This window comes from Leptinotarsa decemlineata, unplaced genomic scaffold, assembly GCF_025532065.1.
Source record: "Leptinotarsa decemlineata unplaced genomic scaffold, Ldec_3_MD MMD2_tig00026314_RagTag_RagTag, whole genome shotgun sequence".
NCBI classification, from domain to species: domain Eukaryota; kingdom Metazoa; phylum Arthropoda; class Insecta; order Coleoptera; family Chrysomelidae; genus Leptinotarsa; species Leptinotarsa decemlineata.
The window spans coordinates 1223077-1246247 of NW_027412684.1; the positions used below are offsets into that span (position 1 = coordinate 1223077).

Consider the following 23171-nt stretch of genomic DNA (forward strand, 5'->3'; position numbering starts at 1 on the left):
GATTTTCATTAAGTATCGGCCAGTTCTATACAACTTTTTTTGAACGTCAAAATTTTAGTGGAAAAAATTTCCAGATCTAGATTGTCGCCACCATTGGAATCATAGGAACGAACGCATCTGTAAAGAGGAGAGTTAAGAAGAAAATTAGTACTACTACTATAACCTATCACTAGACGTGTTTAATTTCTTATTGAATATGGTAAACAGTTCGGAATGAAAAAATTCAATGGTAACAACCCTAAAATTTTAAATGGAAAGTGGGGTCGAGTGATATATCATTTGAAAAGGCATGTAGAAGCGATAAATAAATACAAGCAGTTGGTTTCCGCGAAAGGCACTAATTATCCAATTTGAAAATGTCCTTTAGAACAAAACTGCAGTAACGATAGTTACAAATGAAATTGGTAAAAACATATATATAAAATTCAAGTAATTACCTAAGCTTTCCTCAAGTTAAACAAGTTCAATATTGAATGGTCCAACTCACATTAGTTTACGTTATCACTTCTGTCGGGTGTCCCGAGACGAACACGTTTTTTATCATCAAAAGTAATAGGTCGAGAGTTTTTGACAAAATATTTTACATGGGAAAGGGGTCCAAGAGATCACACCAGTGAAACTTGTGAAAATGCATTTAATCAGGACCCAACGTTGAGTTGATGCAAATTTTCAATAATTCACGACCTCAAGCGTAAAAATGACCAGCATGTTGAAATAGGAACTAAGGTTGTTTCGAAAGTTTTGCTCATTTCTATGTCATGTATTTCTGTAGCTCCGTATCTCAATAAATATATATTGTGCTGTGTTCTGGTATATTTTGATCGATACAGAATTCTATACTCTATGCGTTGATTCTGTTAATTTTTTTCCAAATTCGATTTTTTTTGACTGTTTTTAGTTTATTACATCATATAGTAGTTGAGCGATTTTGGGAAAGTTTTTTCTACATATTCAAATTGAACCAAAGCGCTGCCGAAACAGTCCGAGAAATAAACCAGACATTTGGCAATGATAATGTTGAAGTGTTCAACGTTGGTTTGCGAATTTTATTCGGGAAAATTAAGCTTCGAAGATGAGCTCCAAAGTGATCGACCTGCCATAATCCAGGACGAAAATTTGAGAACCCTGGTGAAGACTGACCCATCACAAACGGTGCGTGGGATGGTGGAAAAATTGGATTTCAGCCCCCATGCGGGCTTTGATAGTTTTCAACGGATTGGAAACTTCAAAATGCTCGAAAAATGGGTGCCCCACGGATCGACAGAAATTGATACATTTTGAAGTCTCTTCTTCTTTGCTTTTGCACAACCAAAACGCCCCTTTTTTGGATCAATTCGTCACGTGTGATGAAAAGTGGATCCTGTACGACAAAAAGAGAGGTTCAGTCCATTCTTGAAAGGTAGGCATAGGCAGGTATGCAACAACAGCAGAGTGTTCAATTTCAGAAATGTCGTCTTTAATTAATCTGAAGGTTTTTTATTTTGGCACGATTTCAAGCCGGTAACTTCTAGCGGAGTTGTTTCGTAAATGTAGCATACGTAACGATATGTTTTTTTTCCTCGCTGAAAACTAAATGTTACCAATACATAACGACCTTCGCTCAATCTATTATCTTCTTCCTCTTCATGTTCATCCACTGTAGAAATGCTCTTTCCAGGAGCAACATTAGTCTTTTCATTCGTTTTACAGTATAGGAGGAGTCTCCAAATCTTTGAGTTTTTAATAATTTGTTGAGAATGCTCTCAGTTTCTGCCTCAACATTACTATCATCAGATGGTAAGCGCTTGTACACTTGATCAGAGTTGAACAGCAATATTCCTGTTGCATTACATGCGCTTATAAGATTGCGTTTGATGGCACCGTTTTCATTATTCAACGGGGGTATCACACCAGTGTTTTTAATTTTTCTTTGGTTTTATTTCGTCCATTCTTATTAGTGTCTTGTTGAGTAGATTCGGAAATACATATTTTGGAACTGTGGTCAGCTTTAAGTTTTCAATTTTCCATTTCGATAATGTACTTCGCCATACCTCTTTCATTGGACGAAAAACTGCTATGTCCAAATGGTTCGAGTGTGGTACCAAGCAAACAAAGTTGATATCGTTTTCTTCACATAGTCGTAAGACATCTTCATCGATATGAGAAGACAAATTGTCCCCAATTAACACTTTACGCCCGTTTAGTCTTTTCGCGTGTGGCAAAAAACATGTCATAAACCAATCTCTGAATGTTGAGCTGTCAATCCATCCACTTGCTTTTCGGTTGTATCTAGTTCCTCTTGAGCAACATGGATCATCGCAACAGAGTGAACCACACGGCCATCTCTCTTTCCAAGTGTCATATAGATATGTGCTCTTATATATGACAAAAGATGGTAATAAAACTCCATTTGCAGACCCACAAACCATGATAAACGTGCAACTCTTGGAAAAGTTTATTATTTTTTCTGGGTATTTGACTTCTCGTCGATATATATAGCGTTTCTTACCCGGGTTGTCGTTTAAATTTGACTCATCATAGTTGAAAATATTACTACTAGGCACGTTTTTAAAAACACTTTGCAAATGTTTAAAATATTGTTCTATATTTTGTTTGGAAACTTCAGCTCGAGCCCTTTTTATATTAGCTGCAACACGTTAACTGTAAGAATCCTTAGCGAACATACGCAAATCAAATAGGCCTAGAGGAAACCCCCATTCGGCACACTTTGCTGCTGATTTAAGGATAGCCTTTTCTTGAGCGTCAGTGAACACAGTTTGGGCTCCAGGCCTATTCATGTGTTGTCCATTATACCTATTGTATAAAGTTCCATAGGGGATTTTGAATTCTTTTTCAGCGCCACGAATCGTCAAACGTCCGTCTAATATATATTGCATTGCATTTTCAATCACTGCATCCGAATAATTTTTGTACTGTCGACTTCCAAGCGGCTTCCTATATGTCCTTGGCATTATTCTGAAACAAAAACAAACCAGGTAATAGTGTTAAAAAACACTTCCTACCTGTTTTACGAAATTTTATCGTACGGAATTACTTTGATCATTTGATTAAAGTAACCCCGTACACCTGATCAAAGATACCCCAATATGCATTCAAGTTCAAAACTGTCACGGTTTAAAATACCGCGACAACATTAAGATTATTTTAATTACCTCGAGAATCCCTCCGTAAATATATTGACTCCCGATACTCCGATTGATACGCATGATTCCTACGAATATTTACGGAATAACGACAGAACACCTACGATTGAATTAGTCTTTGTCTATTAGTCGCTAGAAAATCTACGTTTATTCGATTTATTAATTCGTACCAAGTTTTTGGGATTTCAACGTAAATTTTCATATTAAACAGTTGTGTCACGTTACGTATGGTATTGATCAGTGTGAAAAACTGTTACCCTAAATGGGATTTGAATTGCACCAAAGTTAAAGATCTAAAATGAATCTGGATAAGAAATAATGCTTTTTTATGGAGAATTCGATGTCGAACAACTGCCATTTCATTTCAGTTAAACGAAAACAAAGCTCAAGGCCCTAGCAAAAACTATATATTTACTGGTATTCATTGATTTTGAGAGAACCCTCCTTCCATAAAAGAGGTAATGTAGTTTTTTTTATATTTCCAATTCTTGAGTAATAAATACACGAATTGTTTTTCATTCAAATCTGTAGGGTTCTGGGTTCTGGTGTAAAATTCTAGCATTGGGTCATAGGTTTTCCAAGCCATCTGAATCTAGAATTTTTATTATACAATCACTGAACCGTGGGAGCCAGAAGGACAGCAAATCCAGAATAAAGGATAGGGAAAAGGGCTACCAATATCCAGCAAATAACCCAAACCAAAATAGATAAGATTAGATACATAAGTTTTTGTTATTTCCATTTGAACTTTGATTTCGTAGATTTCAATATACGAGTTTATTACCCATCAAATATTGAGAAATCATATGATTATTTTGTTGTGAACCACGCGCATGTACATGTTACTGGGAGGAAGTTGTTGTTGAGAACAATAATTACGTACCTTTTTTTTTGCTCTTCAAGCGTGATACGTGTTGTAAGATATTTTTGTTCTTATCATTAAATTATTCAATATACTCAGAAGCTAAGTTTCAATATATTCACATATAATCAATACATCCCTCAATTATTTTAATGGTGATCATTTCACGAAAATTACCTGTTGGTTCCTCGAGATCTGGAAGTCCTCTGGCTTGGACTGCTTGAGAGCCAGTGGCGCCCCCTTTTTTTATAATAAAACCTACCCCCAAACTCTACGACTGAAGCCGTGCATCCCCTTTGTACGCGTGTACTTAAGCATCGACAGGTAAAGTGATTTGTTTTGGTTTTTCTTATTTTTTTTTGTTTTCATTCGTTTGAGTTACTTTTAGTTTGAAAAGATTGAACACGCGTTACAAATTTGGCGCCCAACGTGGTTTAAGTTGCAAATTTGGCGCCCAACGTGGTTTAAGTTGCAAATTTGATGCCCAACTTAGTTTCAGTTACAAATTTGACGCCAACATAGTTGATGCCCAATGCAGTTGTGAGACAAATTTAACACTGAATGTTGTTACAATTCTTCCCAGTATATTATTTTCGATCTTTGGTTAGCTTAAATTAAATATTTCGGTGTAGAGCGATATTTTATTTGCATTTGCGTAGTTAACTTGGTGTTAATGACCAAAATAATTCTTTTGGGTACTGTTGCATTCGTAGTCCTTGCTGAATAGATTTTTTTTTTCTTCTCTCATATACCTCATACGTAGCAACGCCAAGCGTCGAGGTTAATCTGTTTTTATAGATACTCGCATGCGTTTGGTTATTTTTTTGGATTTTTTTTTCTCGGTATTATTTTTTTCCGTCAGTATAACTTGGATATCGAAACACCTCAGACGCCAAAAAAAAAATAAAAATGGAGTACAAAATAGAAGTCACACTTTTCATACGGCAGAACGGATGGTTTCGCAGTCTGATGATGAGCTTGCGAAACGTTCTCAGTTTTTAGAAGATATTTTAGCTTTGCAAAGCTAGGTTTTATTATAAAAAAAGGGGCGCCACTGGCTCTCAAGCAGCCCAAGCCAGAGGACTTCCAGATCTCGAGGAACCAACAGGTAATTTTCGTGAAATGATCACCATTAAAATAATTGAGTATTTATTACTCAAGAATTGGAAATATAAAAAAAAAACTACATTACCTCTTTTATGAAAGGAGGGTTCTCTCAAAGTCAATGAATACCAGTAAATATATAGTTTTTGCTAGGGTCTTGAGCTTTGTTTTTGTTTAACTGAAATGAAATGGCAGTTGTTCGACACCGAATTTTCCATAAAAAAGCATTATTTCTTACCCAGATTTAATTTAGATCTTTAACTTTGGTGCAATTCAAATCCCATTTAGGGTAACAGTTTTTCACACTGATCAATACCATACGTAACGTGACACAACTGTTTAATATGAAAATTCACGTTGAAATCCCAAAAACTTGGTACGAATTAATAAATCGAATAAACGTAGATTTTCTAGCGACCAATAGACAAAGACTAATTCAATCGTGGGTGTTCTGTCGTTATTCCGTAAATATTCGTAGGAATCATGCGTATCGATCGGAGTATCGGGAGTCAATATATTTACGGGGGGATTCTCGAGGTAAATAAAATAATCTTAATGTTGTCGCGGTATTTTAAACCGTGACAAATTATGACGACTCTATTACTTTTTCAGGACTTAAAAACATAAACAGTAGTCACAGGTACGTAACTACATGAAGAGTTCTACATACCTGAAATTCCAATATTTTTTCACAAAATCACAAAGTTTTATGACACAGCGTGGGCCGTTATTAAACAAAATCCGACATATTGTAAAATAGGCATCATTGTTGTCAATACTGAAAAAGAAAACATTCGGCTGTGTTCCGTAATCTCGTTATTCGCGCTTTTTAAAAATAAGTAGGCTGCTATCAAAGTAACCCCGTAATATCAAAGTAACCCCATTTTACGGTGGTTACTTTATGATAGTCAGCGGCTAGATTCACTATTACTTTCTGCAACCGGACCAAACCATCACAGCAGAGTTCCTATTGTGAGGAAATCGACGAGATGTACCGAAAGTTGTGTCAGCAGAAGCGGTCTGATCCTGCTCCACGACAACGTCCGTTCGCACGTTTCACAAATCACCGTCTAAAAATTAAACAAATTGAGCGTCGAAGTTCTGCCTCAACCACCATACTCCTCATACCTCTCGCCAACCGACTACCATCTTTCCAAGCACTTCGATAACTGTGTCACCGGTAGATTGTTAGTCAATCAGGACCAGGCAAAAACGGCCTTCATCGAATCCCGAACACTACATTTTCAGTCTGATGGACCTAATCGACTTATGTTACGTTGGCAGAAGTGCTAAGGTAACCCTTATTTTGATCAAATTGAATCAGTATTCAGTGAGATATCACCATTTGAAGTAGATTCATGAAAACAGACAAAACTTTTGTAACAACATCATATCTGTTGCTATTTTGGCAGTACCCATGACCAGATCAGGAGAAACAAGAAACCACACATCCCAGATAGTGGACGATAATAACTGAACATTGGGATTTGTTCAAGCATGAAGGGAATATGCGAGGGAAACTCTTTATCACACTTGTTTTTTACTGACTGATAGTAATATTAATACTTATGTAAATACCAAGGACATACTCATGATTTAGAGAGCTAAAAAATATAAGAAATGTGGGAAATGAATTATATAATGTAACATGTCAATTAGCAACGTTTGCAATTTTTATCAATTCTGAGAATGAAATACATGCCAGATTTAGTACACTATCATCTTTATTTCTATTTGGAGTTTTTTATTTATCTGCAAGGCGAATTGAGACCCTGGATACTGATTTTATTCCGTCATAAGTTTCAACATTGTAATACGATCTTTATAGACAAATATTTTCAGTAAACTTACGTCGACGAGAAACAATCTTATCAGCAGGGTGGCTGTTTGAAAACTACCACATTCAATAAGTCCTTCATGGGAAAAAATCATTGTAAATGTTTACTTGTGACGGCGGAACAAATTATATCATGTTACAATTTACACAGCAGTTTCAACCTAATATTGAATGCACCGAGCACAGCTATTAAATTGAAATGACTATTCTAACCACATTCTAAAATCTATGTTGGATCTTGATTTTTGATTTCGAAATCCCAACGAGAGGTTTGAAATCTCAATATTGCGATAATCTTGACTTCAATAACGTATTAAAAAAACCACTGCATTGTGAGATTTCCACTAAACAGTTTTACAAAAACGCAACACAAGTTTCGCCATACAATGGCTTCTTAGGGCATATCTTTACAAAATACCGACAGTCGTCTTCAGTTCAATCAGGTTGGAGCCTAGCTCCCTCAGCCTTCCAGCTGTTTTTTGTCAGACAAATGGGTTCATGACTGAGAGGTGATGGCGGTATGGAAGTCCTCAGACATCAGTACCGCCCTTCATGGTTTACCTCTACCTGGCTGGGGTGGGTTGGATCAAAAATTTTTCATTCATTATCGGAGAACATGAGGGCCTGATTCGACAGAGTGTCTGGGCCTTCTATTTCGGGAGGGGTCGTCTACAGCATAATCTATAGCTTCCCTAACTAACGGATTTTCGTGAGTTTCCACACTATCAAAAACTCGCCGATTCCTCGACTGAATGGATTGCTGAATGGAACGCAGCTGCAAATCTCTGCGGATGGCTTCATTCCGCACAAACCATGGAGCATTCACAATCATCCGTATTAGCTCATTTTGTACTCTCTCCAGAATGAAGATGTTAGACGGAGCCGCTTCTCCCCATACGCCTGAAGCGTACATGATGAAAGGCTTGAACTTTGTGATGTAGATCGTAAGCTTATTTTTAAGGCTCAGTTTAGATCGTCTGTTGATCAGAGGGTACATACTTTTGATCCGACCCTCGATCTTTGCCTTCACGATTGTGATCCCACGGTATATCAGAAGACCGAGGTACTTTACCCGCGCTTGCCAGTTGATCTCCCTTCCAGAGATTCTCACGTTTCTGGCCGGCGAAGATATTGTTCTTATCATGTTCATCGCCTGAGTCTTATCCGGGTTCACTCGGATATTCCATTCGAAGTACAAGCGCTCGAAGTCGTCCAATGCACGTTGCATGTAGACGATCCCGAGCTCCCGACCCATAGAAGATGAGAGAAGAGCCATGTTGTCGGCGTATAGAGATATCTTCACACGCTCAGACCTCAGAAGGTCACTGGTGTAAAGAGAGTACAGCGTGGGAGAAAGCACGGCCCTCTGTGGCACTCCAGCGAGAATCTCTCTGTTGTCAGATAAGGAGCCCTCTGAAATGTTCTGTCTTTCAGGAAAGACCCAATCCACCGGATCAGGCCCCAAGGCAGGTCGAACGCGACTAGCTTATGCAGAAGACCTTCGTGCCAAATACGGTCGAACGCCTTCGAAATATCTAAAAGGACGACATGAACTTCAAGATTTTGGTTCAGCTCTGCGATGGTATTTTCGACCATCTTTACTAACTATATTCTATAATATTCTACATATCCAATGTTTCATATTGCTTTCTAACCGAAGTTTTATTTTTATCGTTTTTAATAAATTTACTTCGACTATTATTCGTTCTGTAAACTACGTTTTTGCATTCTTTCTTCAAAAACGGGCAATATTATTGGTGGGTTTACCCAAATATACCCATGCCCTATAATTGACGTTATCGCATTTTGAATTTGGGTAGACCTGATCCATGGCTTGCTTTTGTAGGTTTTTGGAAAGAATGGAGTCTCTAATACCTACCTCATAACCATTATTGGCCGAGATTTATTTGATCGAACTCAGCTTTCTCTGGAAATTACTCACAGACAGTGGAATATTTAATAGTCTGTGAAGTATACTATCATGCAGCTATCATACACCCTTGACAGTATAAATTAGCAGGCACTTTCAGAGTCCTCAACTTTTCAGACTTAGAGAGCCCGTACACGAGTCACATTTTGCGGTCAGATCGACCACACAATTGTAGTCGCGTTCCACCGAACTCAAGCCGCCCATAAGAAATACTGTACTACACTTACACGGGCGTTCACAAAAGTCAGAATGGGCGTCTGCAGTCAACTTGCTGCTGATCTCCGCCGAGATGTTATCGCGGCATCCACCGTACACTAACCACAAACTTGCAGTCGTACCCAACCGCGTACACCGTCGTGTACTTTTACTCATATTGGTCTCACAGCATTCAATTTTTAATTTCAAAATTCTAATTAATTCATCAAAAGAACTAATGGACATTCTGAAGTGATTGAAAATTTTTTTTTCGTCTTGCTGGAGCTTATCGGTTGTTACTTGTATGTTATTTCATTGTAATTTCAGTTTTTTGCTCGATGAAAATTGTTTTTTCTGCTAATTTTTTTAATTTCTTTACAGATTCTGTCAGGGATTTCACATCAATTTATATCATATTAGACAATGGAAGTCCAAACTGATGAAATGCACCACGAAACATTGTCAACCACTTTCAAAAAAAACATGAAAATTTCCTTCCTGTTGTCGCGCAACCAGAAGTGGATGTACCCAAAACGATCGTACCTTCCTACATCTTCTCCTTCTCCTCAAAATAAGAAGTAGTAGTGGTTCTTCTTCGAAATTTATATTGAAACTGGCACTAAACTCTGACACCACAAAATATAGATGTCAGTTGCCTCAACTGCAAGTGCGGTTTATATGACCGCAAATCGTGGTTGGGTCAACCGCGAAGTGCAGTCAATGTGGCCACAATGTTGTGGTTGCCTCGACTGCAAATATGTGGTCCGTGTACGGCCGGACTTAAAGTTAACAGTTCTTCCATAGGAACCAAAAAACACCAACGGATCCACGTATCCACATGATGATTTACACAATAGTATATCGATATCTCATATTATTTCATTAACGTTATATGAAAGAATGAAATTCGAGGGTTGTCTTAAAAGTTTCCTATTCAACAAAGATACAAGACATATTTTATTTCTTTAACTTAGTCTCCTTTTAACTCTACACACTACGCCCAGCGATGCTCCCATCTCTGTAACCTGTCCAAATTGTGTTTTTATCTATAAAATAATGGTTCACGAAGATTATTGCCACTTTATTTAACGGAAATATCTGTCCTCTGAACGTAATTTTTAGATAAGAGTACAAAAAAAAAGTTGCTTGAGGCTAGATCTGGTGAGTAAGGCGGATGGTCAAGCAATCAAACCGTTATTCGTGGATTTTCGACAGGACAACCACTGAGGTATGAGACGGTGCGTTGTCTTGGTGAAACTGGATTTTTTTTTCTGCAAATGTGGCCGTTTTTCCGCAAGTTTTGCCTTCAGTGTGTCAAGTGATGATGCGTTGTATGCTACTGTGATGGTTTTGCCTTTTTGAAGATAATCTACTGAAATAACTTTATGAATATCCCAAAAAAGTCACCATCACTTTCCCAGTCGAAAACACTGTTTTTGCTTTTTCAGAGTCGGTTCCTTCTTTGCAGTCCAATGTTTGGACTCAAGTAATGGTGTATCTAAATTTCATCTACAGTAATTAATCGGCGCCAAGATCGGATTTATTGCTTCTAAATTGCGCCGACAGAGTTGTAATCGTTCATTCGAATACGTTTTTGGTCAAACGTGAGCAAACGCAGCACTCAACACCTTTTTTTGAGATCTGCATTCTCTCGCATTTTAATTTGGCGGTCGTCTAGCAACATTTGATGGTGCAGAGTCCCCATACACATAATCAAACTCATTTTTGATTTGCGTAAGCGTACTGCCTTCCAAAAACAAATATTCAATGACAACTCCATACTTGATTTTGTCCATTTTCATAAAAACACTCACATCAACTCACTCAAACGACTGTTACTTAACAACGCGTCCAAAATGTCTGATACTTTGGTGAGTACCTGTCAACAGATGAACAACGAACACTAGCTTTCACTTTCAAGTGCTGCTATCTTCATGTTGAGGTCGAAAACTTTTTAGACCACCCTCGTATAAAGGCGGATTTCCAATGAATGGACAAAACGGCAACTGTGTCGATTTCGACAAAACAAAAACTTGAGTTCACTGATATTTCGTTTTAATGTGTGACTTCGTGTGACATAATCAGTAGTGGGTATACCTTTCGATGATCCCAGTCATCCATTCATTTCTCTCAACATTTATCAAATCTACCATAATTTTATTCGATCTATAATCTACTAGTACTATGTTGCTGTATCGCTGCTGTTCCAATGTTTTGACAGAATCAGAATCAACGAACTTAGGCGTGCGCAGCGTTATAGAACAATGCTTTCAAAAAAATGTTTTACAGCGCCATCTAGTGGCGAGTTACATAAAAATGAATAGCCTAAAAATCTTCTCTATGAAGAATTACTCATACATGTCAAGTTTCATCACGATCGGTTGAGCGATGTAGAAGTTTATCACTTACCAACCAAACAACAAACATCCATTTTTATATATATGATTCGTCTTCTTAACAATGATCTCATCCAGTATCTTTTTTTTCGCTTTCACTCCTTTTGCTCAAAAGATTTGATCGCAAAGAAACCGTAGGTCGTTAGGGAGGCATGATGAAAACTGTTGGTCTAGTGGAATCGATAGAAAACATTTTACACTAAAACACGTAACACAGACTAGTTTTGGTCTGTTTGGTGAAATTCGAGTTTGTTTTCGAAACCAAAACAAGTTTTTGATTTCTAATCTGGGAAACTAAATAAGTCGCAAGCGAGTCCGTTTGGTGGAAACCCGCCATAACATTAATATATTCTTAGATCTGCATCAGAGGAGATGGAAAATTGATTTAGTTCTAGTAAGCCTCCTGTCTCAGAATGTTGCGTAATTGAACGACAATAAAAATTAAGGATAATGCAAATATTGATCAATACTGATAACAAAGTGAATCTTTATCAGAAATTTAAACTCAATGGGGACCCGAATCTGGGGCCTCCCGTTTGATCTCAGAGAAAGGTGAAAGTTGCAACTCTTTAATTGTTTGATATCAGATATTTTCGTTTACTATTTTTGTTCTCTAAATACTACCTTATTTTTTGAAATAAAGTCAGGGCATATGCTATTTTCATTGTGATGGAGACAACCAGATATTTATAACCAATGATTTTGTTTGTTACGTCACCTTTGATTTCCTTAAGAAGTGGATTGAACTATTTTTGAAGGAAGATACTCATATTTTCAACCTTTTTTTAAGAGGCTCAAACAGTGGCGGCGCAAGATCTTAATTTAATATGGGCAAGGTACATTTCGCGGGGCCCTCTGATGGTGCAAAAAGAAGGGTTCATGAAATGGAAAAACTCCTTAACCTGTAAAAATATTATAATAACATTTGTCGGTACTTGTTTCCTTCATTGAGTGTAATTAACTTATCAGAAGTGGACTGATTCATTCGGATAAAAATTTGATGAATATAGTACAAAATAATATTAATTTGTATATCACCTACTTCAGTATTTTATTGAGGTAATGTTTGTTTAATACAATATAATACATATTACTGAAGTTTTTTCCCACAATCAAATCGTTATTTTAACACCTCGACAGGTGTTTCGATCACCAAATGATTATCTCCAACACGATGATCACTTGGCGATTGGAACATGTGTTGAGGTGTTGAGTAACGGTTTGGTGTTGTGAAAAACTCCAGTAATATTCATTTCTACATCAAAGGTTCCAAACAGTGCATTACAAGTACAATATAATACGCATAATGAAAAAAAGAAGATGGATTCTAGCGCAACAAATCGAAGATATGAAACAACCTTCAGTGACGGCGACCTTATTTCTCGAAATGAAAAACATTAAATGTGCCCGATTCCTCTGACAAAGGAAGAAAAACTTTCTTATTAATCAGTGGGCTATGCTTGAAGACTGGCAGTAAACAAATCTAAAGAAATAAACTTTAAACGTTCAAGCCAGTATCGAATATACCTACACAGTAGGTTGAATGGACTGATTATATATTTTTTCTACTTTCATAAATCAGAGAGTCCTTTGTCAAAGTGCATTTCGGAATAGGAAAATGTATTTTATTTTCCGATATGCAGTTGGTTAGTACCTCGTCCACTAGATGAAGTGACATTTTGATGTTAGCTCCAACTTAGGAAGAATCAATGAATGAAATTCCGATTTTCAATTATGGAACATCATTGACTTCAAGTCGATGATGTCCACTATCTTGCACTGATGAGTGACTAATGAGCCCGAAATCGGTCTGCAAGTGTGCCGTTCCAAAATTGAAGGTCGACTCTTTCAGTTATATTGCCAATTGCATATGCAGGAAATTTTTTGTGAAGATTCCTGCACTGACGCCTGTCGGATATAATCCAACGCCCTTCTTGGTATTAGCCAGGGGATTAGTTGTTTTCTGATAGGCGTCAGTCCATTCAACCTACTGTGTAGGTATATTCGAGACTGGCTTGAACGTTAAAAGTTCATTTCTCTAGATTTGTTTTTCAAATATACAAATGATTTACTGAAGTAGAACAATCCTATACTAATCAGTAAAAAATTAAAATATCTCAAATATAGATAAAATGGGTGGGTGTATAAAAAATATTAGATGAAAATTAACTGAAAAAGTAAATAAAATATAAATAATACATACTAAGAATAAAATCGTGTCTGAAATAAAATCATAGCAGGGAATACTGTTTTGGGTAGAGCTTCTCTAATTATTTTTCTGAATTTGTAATAAATTTTCTCATTTCTGATGGTAAGTGATCATATATTTTTTTTACTTTCATAAATCAGAGAGTCCTTTGTCAAAGTAGATTTCGGAATAGGAAAACGTATTTTATTTTCCGATATCTGTCTTGTACCTTATTTCATTTGACTGCTTCGTTTTGGGGTTTAAGTGTATTAAACTTTCTGTGTATTAGACATACCGACTTTATAATAAAAAGCAGGTGAGGGTTAAAATTCCCTTGCTGATAAATAATGGTCTACAGGGTTCACGCATTCGAGCTTTACATAGCCCTGTTTTTGTAGGACGAACACTGATTGTAGTAATGATACTCTCTGGTGGCTTGGTGAGTAATTATCATTACCTACCAGAATATTATATATTTATCTTATATATAAATATCATATATTATGAAAGCTGTAACTGAAACCTCTGGTGCCGAATAAATCCGAAACTAGCACTGTTCCCAAATACCAGAAATGTAACACATAACAAATAACTTTTGAGGATGCTCTAATAATGGAAGGAGACTATTTGTTTTCCAAAAAAGCCCATTTTCAACCTATAAACAAATTATTCATGTCAAATCAATTTCAAAAAATATAAAAATTCAAATATATGATGTTATTTATGCAACATAATGGAATATATTAGTTTTTCTGTGTCGTGACTAGAAATCCTATAGGATTTTTAGCAATTTCATACCATAGAAAATGAAAATATCCAAAAATGAAAATGAAAATCTTGGTTGCCAAATTATGATTTCATTCAGTATTACCAACAATGGTATCTATGAGGATATCGAAGAAGGAACGTCTAAAAACAAATGAAACGCATTTTTGTCGCCTGTAATCATAAATGAAGTAGGCTTTAAATAGGTATAATTATGAAGGTTAATAATCTCCCCATAAATTGTTATCTGGTAAATAAACTAGCAAATTCACTTCTTTATGCAAGTCGGAATAAATGACATAGTAACACTCATTACCACGAATTGAAAATTTCAAGGTTACACTCGGCTACGTCTTTTTTTCGAAGAAGACAATATTATATGAATTATAACTGTTTTCTCAGTTTAATCAACAATAACTATAGTTTTGAAATGATTTGTTCAAAACAATCATTTGTAATATCGTTAAGGGGGAACGCCACTGTGACGGGTCAAAGAAATAGATTTATATGTTCAAAACTATGAAAACAATTTTCACTCAAAATCTCAAATATTATACTGAGATACACGTAAAGAGTGAGTAGGTATTCACAGTAAGCGAATATGGAATGAACGAAATATATTATACGACATAACGCATTATTAAATTAAGCAAGAATGTCCATACATACAACTTTGAAATTTAGTATTTACGTTAGTCACATGTCTATCTTTTAAAAAAATTGGTGCCATATTGTAAGAGATTGTTCAAATGTTGCATTCAATTTTACAATTATTTAAATACATTGCACGTATATCACCCACTTTACAGGTCCCTAATTATAAAAACAAATTTGAAGGTGAAAGAAATAGTTTTTCGAATTCAAAAAAATGACATGTTTGAGGGGGTATGGTGGGTATTTTGGACCATCGGAATGGTATGGCATGGTGATTTTTGTACAAAATTGATAAAAACAATAAAAAAATTCAGCCTGTAAAAATTAAAAAAAAAAAACAAAAAAGTATGGCGGGCTTAAACACCCACCGACAAATATCTATAAATTGAAACAAATTTGTGAACGAAATTGTTTAATACCTCCGGATTTTCGAGCAATTTCAATTAATTATTCTGCATTTGCGTCCCGCGAACCACCGGTACATCATCTTCCATTCATGTATTACGTATATGACCCCCCTGAAAGAAACATAATGTAAAAAATGATTCACGAAAATCTCTCAGATTCATTTTTAAAAATAGTAATAAAGAATCGTATGAATAGTTATGGATTTAATGTTAATAAAAATTATATTTACACACTTCTTTATTCAATTTTTATCCATACACATCTAAAAATCATAAAATGGTAGAAATTGGTTTAATATTCGAGTTATTGAATACTTACTTGAATACATGTCAAAATTCCATTGATCTTTGAAATAGTTCATTTTGAAGCTGTCCTTTTGTTCTTCAAAATCACTTTGTTTTGCTATAAAGTGGAATTGAATATGTATATATCTTTCAGAAATAGCTCTCAATAATTCTGATATGTGGTTTTATGGAAACTCTAGTTCCAGGAGAAAATTATTTTTGAGAAAAACCAGAGAATATTTTGTTGATTCTAATACAAAATTTATTATTATGGCAATTTGTTATGTGCATTTGTAAGATATTTAGTATAAGTTCAAAGATAATTGCATAAAATAATAAAAAATTATAATTTTGAGCGAGTACCGTCCATAGTTTTCTCTTACTTTCCATGGCCTTGAATGTAAACATACGAATATTCTATTAAGTTACCTATGAAATGTCATATCAAAAAACGGTTTATTTTTGTTTGTACTATCATTAAAAAACAACAAAAGAGAACACAGAAATATTTTCAATTCGAAAAGAGAACGTTAAATGGCTTTCAAAAACAAGTCAAAACCACAACTTTACCATAATTCAGTCGTCACTCGGAGATTTGAGTGCTTATTCTCTTAGTTTATATTTCCTTGCAACCAAACCATACCAACAAATCTGAAAACTATTAAAACTATAGGAAACACACGTTTAGTCCTTAGCTCATACAAGTTTCGACTTTTGAGAATTGTCGTTCGACAGCGGGTTAACGGAAAAACAGATTCTAACAGATTTTACCAGATCCAACAGATAACTTCACTGAGTCAGAAAATCAGTGACGACGAGGCGTTTATTAACTGGAGCGGTAGTGGTGGAAAAATCAATTTCATTAATAATTACCTTGAATGGTTTGGGGTTTAAAATTTGGGTATCACTTTTATAAATTCATGTTCAAGATTGATTTTTTCAAGACGAAAAACGGCACTACAGGAAAATCCTTAAGCCACTCTTGAAGCGATGCCTGTGCGATAGAAGTGATTTACATTGAATTTGAATCGCTGGGAATCAAATCCATTTAGATGAACGTTCTCGTGTTTTCACACGAACGCAGTTCTCCAAATGAAAGAGTTCGAGGTGTACTGAGGTGAACCTCAAAACAGTCAGTGACGTATATCTGATATGTACCACTTTTGATGGAATAAAATGTGCCAAGTCACTTGAACACCAACATACTCATCGAAGCAGAAAGCGGAATGTTCTGTCCTGATATTATTATATCCGATTCGGAAACATTTATCTTTGTGGAGGAAACCGAAGCCTGGATTGTTGTGGCACTGACTTGAACCTGATGAGTTTCACTCCAACTCGAAATCACTTTTAGATCCTCATAAAGATATACAACCTCCTGCTGCCGGTCACTTGCAGAAAACGTTCCTTCAGAAAGCTAGAGAGCCATACACAAGGATGATCCGACAAGACATAGCATCGAAGTTTGGCCACACACAGTCACAGGTCTTATAAATATCAAGCGCTACAGCTCTTGACTCTTCATGTTTCACGATTGCGTTACTCCAAATATGGGTGACATACGATAGAAGGTCGCCTGTTGTTTCCGAAAGCCATATTGATGATCGTAGAAGCCTTTCAAATATTTAAAATATGGTGATATACGGCTTTCTCCAATTGTTTGTATGTTCTTTCACATATTTTATTCTATTAAATGGTCTTTTTCTATACAAGACTTACTCAGTGAAGTTTTTTTGGGGGACATGAGCTCTTTCCAACTGTTCTATCATGTATTTCAAAGTTGCAACACTGAACGTCAGATCACTGTTAACCGGATTTGACTAACCACTGCTGAAAAAACACAAAGTGGACATAATAGTTGTCACGGAAACATGGTTGTCCCCAATCACTTCAGACAATATGCTTAGTGTGCAGGGTTACAGTGTGGTAAGGAAGGATAGGCAGGGAAGAGGTATAAAGGTAATATCAAAATGGATGTAATACCAACAAATGACTCTATTTTGGAACAGCTCTGAGTTCATTTAAAAATATCGGGTGCAAGTATAGGACTGGATGCCATATACCGTTCTCCTCACTCTAATGTTTCTGATTGCATATCTATGCTGGAAAATACAATAGGTATCTACAATTATTCCAACAACACATGCAGTTTTCATTACAGGAGATATAAATATTAATTTAATTAATACAACAAACTCAAATACTATAAAATTTGTTAACTTTCTTGAAGCCTATGAATTCCCTATCACAAACGATCTACCAACAAGAGTCAATAACTATAGTACCTAGTACGTTAATTGATATTATAGCCTGCCAACTCCGAAAAAATTATGAGCTGTTGAACTTTGGATGCTAACCAAATTACTGACCATCGCCTATTATATTGTGAATTTGCATACCAGGCTATCAAACAAAAACAAACTTTCAAGACGTACCGCGATTTTAAAATTTTCAGATATGAAAACTTTTCACTTGATTTACAAGCTATACTTTGGTTCAACCTCTTTATGGAAAATGACCCTGAAAAAATTTTAAACACTTTTAATAATCATATAATAACCCTACTTGACATTCACGCACCCATGAAAAGAATTAGAATAATTAAACCAAAAGCCCCTTGGTTGACAGATGTTTTAAAAATAATGATGAAAACTAGAAATTCAGCACTTGCAAAATTCAAAAAATCTAGAAATGATAACGATTGGAATGATTATAAACAACTTCGTAATATGGTCACATCGGTAGTGAGGAACGAAAAACGGGGATACTTGAGCTTTATTCAAAGACAGTATGATGAAAAACAATTATGGGATACCTCACGTTTACTTGATATAGTCGTGACAAAACGGGTTATACCGTTATACCGGATACCTTGAATAACCCCAAAGATTTAAATAATTATTTCATTTCATCAGTGAATCAGATAGCAAATGACCCTCCTAATGAAGTCATCGATTTTCATAATTATAATAAATTCAATAATACTGCGACTTCAAGTCTTGTTAACATCAATGATCAACAACTGGAAAATATTCTACGAAATATGAAATCAAATGCAGTAGGAAGCGACGCGACGGCATATCCCTTAAAATGTTACTATTGTGCACTCCCTATATCACACCCATTATAACTTTCATTATAAAGAAATGTATAGAAAATGGAATTTATCCCAATATTTGGAAAAAATCGGTAGTACTTCCTATCAATGAAATATCCAAACCGGAAACATTCAATGACTTGAGACCTATTAACATTTTACCGTCACTCTCAAAAGTAATCGGAAAAGCAGTTAATGAACAAACGTATACCTTTGTCAATAACAACCGTATTCTTCCCATCACGCAGTCCGGCTTTAGACAAAATTATGGCACTCTTTCTAACATTACCGATGGTATTATACATTTATATAATAAGAATGAAGTAACTCTTTTAGTTTAACTTGATTATAAGAAAGCATTTGATACTATGAACCATGCTTTACTATGTACAAAACTTTGTTATTACGAATTCGATAAGAAAAGTCAATCCTCAGTAATAGAACAAAATGTGTTCTCATCAATAATAACTCATCATCAGCACTGAACGTAATACATGGGGCACCTCAGGGATCTATACTTGCATCTCTCCTGTTTATTATTTACACTTCTGATTTTTCCAAAATACTGAAGAATTTTCAAATGCATTCCTATGCTGATGACACCAATCTGATTTTTTTCGCGAAAATCGACTATGTTTTTATCCGTTGAACACTTTTTGAATAATGATATAGATGACCTATTGAAAATATCAAGAAATCACTGTTTGAACATCTACCCAAATAAATCATCAGCCATACTTTTTAGTAATAAGAGGGACGGGAGTAGGGCCATAGATAACAATTCCTCAATTTTTATCAATAATCACAAATTGGAATATAGCAATAAAATAAAGTGCTTGGGGTTGACATTAGATTGCAATCTGAGATTCATTAGCCTTATTAACTATTTAATTCCAAAACATCTATAAACATCTATACCCACACAGACACTACTTGACTGAACATCTGAAAATTCAACTATGTGTTACAAATATTTTATCAATTTTCAACTACGGTGATATTGTCTATGGACCGTGCCTTGATCAAGAGACTTCTTCCAGAATCCAAAAAGTTCAGAATGCCTGTGTCTGATAAAATTATTATTTTCGCTGAAACTGAGAGATCATGTAACAACATTTTGTAACAATCTTGGGTGGCTGAAAATGTTAAATAGAAAGAAACATCACCTTGTATGCTTCGTTCATAAGTCATTGAGAAACCAATGTTCAGATTACCTCTACTCCAAAATTACTCCACGTCACCAGTACCACTATAGAAACCTTCGTAACATCAATATGCTTACCCTCCCGCGTCACTAACTATCTTTTTTGAACGTTCTTTCTCTTATAGCGCTGTAGCCGAGTACAACTCATATCCTGAAGAATTGAAATCACTATCTTTTTCTGCGTTTAAAAATACAATGAAGGCCATCCTTTTCGGTAAACAATAAAATCTGCCTGAATTGAATCAAATTAAATTAAATTAAACCTGAATTAAATATCTAATGCATTTTACATTATGTTTTTTTTTCAAATTAATTTACCTTTATATACTTTTGTCATATGATGTTAAAACCTAGATTAGGTCTTAGTTTTAAGTTATGCTACTGTATCATTATTAATACACTCATGTATAAAAATATTTTTGGTTGAGTGGTAGAATAGAAGATAAAAAAGACCATTTATTATTATTATTTATTTATTTAGGGGTATCGACTCAGCTTTTCGACTGTTCTGAAAAATGAATCTCAATGTGCATGATATCGAGTGTGTTATTTGATCCCAAAAGTTATTTTGCTGATCACATTTCAATTATTGGCAAATAGGAGCATTCCTATCAATAATCCACACTACTGGTATCCATTTTCATGGAACGATGTTAACTTCGCATATTTCCATACTTTAGATCCATGCTGATCACAATTATTCAACGAGAAACTTTCGTAAAATCAATAAATCTATCAGGGGTTGAATCATCTCCTGTTCAGACTGTTGAATGTCATAAATCCTTTCCGTTAAGAAGTTTTTTATGAAAATATCGAACCCTGGAATATTGGCTCATTTCGATTAGTGTTTCACATATGAACAACATATTTTTTTGGAACATAAGTGCATAAGTGGTTGCCTATTAATTTGGAATAGGGCAAGTAACGAAAGATTACTGTTCTACTACTTTTGTGATAGAAAGAATAAGTATTGATATTCAACGTGATAATGCTGCTTCAGACCTTTGAACTTCAGTACGGAACTGAAATCTTTTCGAAACAATCCGAAATATGTGCATATTCATCAATCTCCTGTTTTAATAAAAATCTGTTTTTCCGTTAACCAGCTGTCGCACCCCTACGAATGACACCCTCAGAAGTCGAAACTTGTGCGAGCTAAGGATTAACAAGGTCTTACCTTTTAACATGTGTTTCCTAACACGTCTATCAAGATTTATTCACAAGTGATTGATCCATTTCAGTGTGGTCAATGGACTTAGGTTATTCTCCAAATATGAGCTGCAGCCCTCATGATTCTGGTTATCTTTAAGTTGTAAAGGAACGGGTTTTTCGCTCAGGGTTTTTCGTGAGAAAATCAGACTACTGCTCTTATACTATGGAACTTTTACTGATTTGGAGTGAAATGAGTGAACAATACAGCCATCAATAATAGAACACTACTGGCTTTACCATTGCCTACCCAAAATAAGATGCAGGCACTGGTCGCCACAATACAAGTATTATTTAACATTTCAGGCCCCAGGCAAATTATATAAAACTGAATAACGTGTGGGTAACAATTAAAACCACGGACTTTTACTTCATTTCCACAAATCTTTCTCTTCCGACGCAATTCAATAAAATAATTTCCGATACAAAACCGGTGGCGGTTTTTCTGTACAATCCGATAGGTGCGCGGTTTTTATACATACCGAGGATCGCTGTGGCAAGCAACATCTCATACTGATATATAAAGGATATATCAAACATATATTTTAACGGAGTGAACGTAAAATAACTCAAAGGGAAAATGCTCGTGTTTTGCTACACATTGAAAGAGCTTGGAAGAATCGATTGCAGCTTGAGAAACTCAAACAATTGTTCATGCAGTTGCAGTTCCATAAGAATGTATCATCTTCTCCACCAACCGATTTCCTGGAGTCTTTGAAGTCTACTAGATAGTCATTAGGACAACAAGAGGATTGCGCCAAATTTTTGGGGTTCTTGTTGATTACTCTTCGTGAGCAAAAAATAGCAGAATAAATACTCCTGGCCACTCTGGATTGAATGATTCCATATAGTCTATTTCGTCTTGTGTTTTTAAATCTTTTGCTGGAAAAATCCTCACTGGTTCACCTTGTAGTAAATAATCAAGAGGTAGCAAAAACGTATTTGATTTTCTGAAACTTCAACTAGCGTTTCCTAATATGACTGGTAACCAGTCCGTGCAAAGCTTATTGTTAAATCATCTGAAAATGGAACTTTTAACGAGTGATGATCAACAGTACTGCCGAATATGCGTCAAACTAACTGACTATTATAGGAAAACAAGTATAGCTGAGGCACCAGTTGATTTAATAATAACACTGATAATCTTCAAACATGACTTAACCGCTGGCGGAAGGACACCACTATTATTACCTTCATGTAGTCATTGTTCACTGTGGTTCTGGCATTGAATCTGGTCATTATCACGCGTTGGTCAAAGACGAAACTCACTGGCTTGAGTTTGACGATAGTCGTGTAACTAAGTGTTCTGGCGATGTATTGAATTTATTGGAGCCTCTGGAGACACCTTATATTTTGTTTTATGAAAGAGAGGACATTGGCATATCAAGATCTTCAGATGATGTGGTGCTGCAGGTTTTTCCGGATTTTCCTGCAACTGAAAAAGCAAATTTGCCACTGGAATCAATGAAGTCGCCCAGGAGCGCCAATTAATTTTTGTGTTTCATAATTTCATGATTTTCATTACTTTCTTCTTCAATATGTTTTGCGTTCGATATGATAGTCAATTGATAATATCGAAGATGCTCAGTGAATTTTTATTTATGATTGATAATGAAAACAGCAGATGATTATTTTGAAGAAGGAATCAGGAATTTAAGTTAATAATACTTCTCTAGAAATGAAATGCACAATCCATGATGTGAATCTTCATTAGAAAATAAGTCTATTGAAATGTATGAAAATACTCACCGAAATCTACACAAAGTTGAATCATTTTCCGAAAACCTTATTCAGCTGAATTTGAAAAAAAAATTGAATCGATTACAACGTGGAACACGTATTCTATGTCGAAAAGTACTCGATATCCATCGATATTTGCAAGTTGGTAAGACAAA

The 23171-nt window shown here is 35.5% G+C and overlaps 1 long non-coding RNA gene across 1 annotated transcript; it reads left to right on the plus strand.

The window, feature by feature from the left end:
- Positions 1-3439: 3439 nt before the first annotated feature.
- LOC141485305 (uncharacterized) lies at positions 3440-3935 on the plus strand. The gene is made up of 2 exons (XR_012467136.1): positions 3440-3601; positions 3675-3935. It is a non-coding gene; the product is annotated as an uncharacterized lncRNA (long non-coding RNA).
- The last annotated feature ends 19236 nt before the right edge of the window (positions 3936-23171 follow it).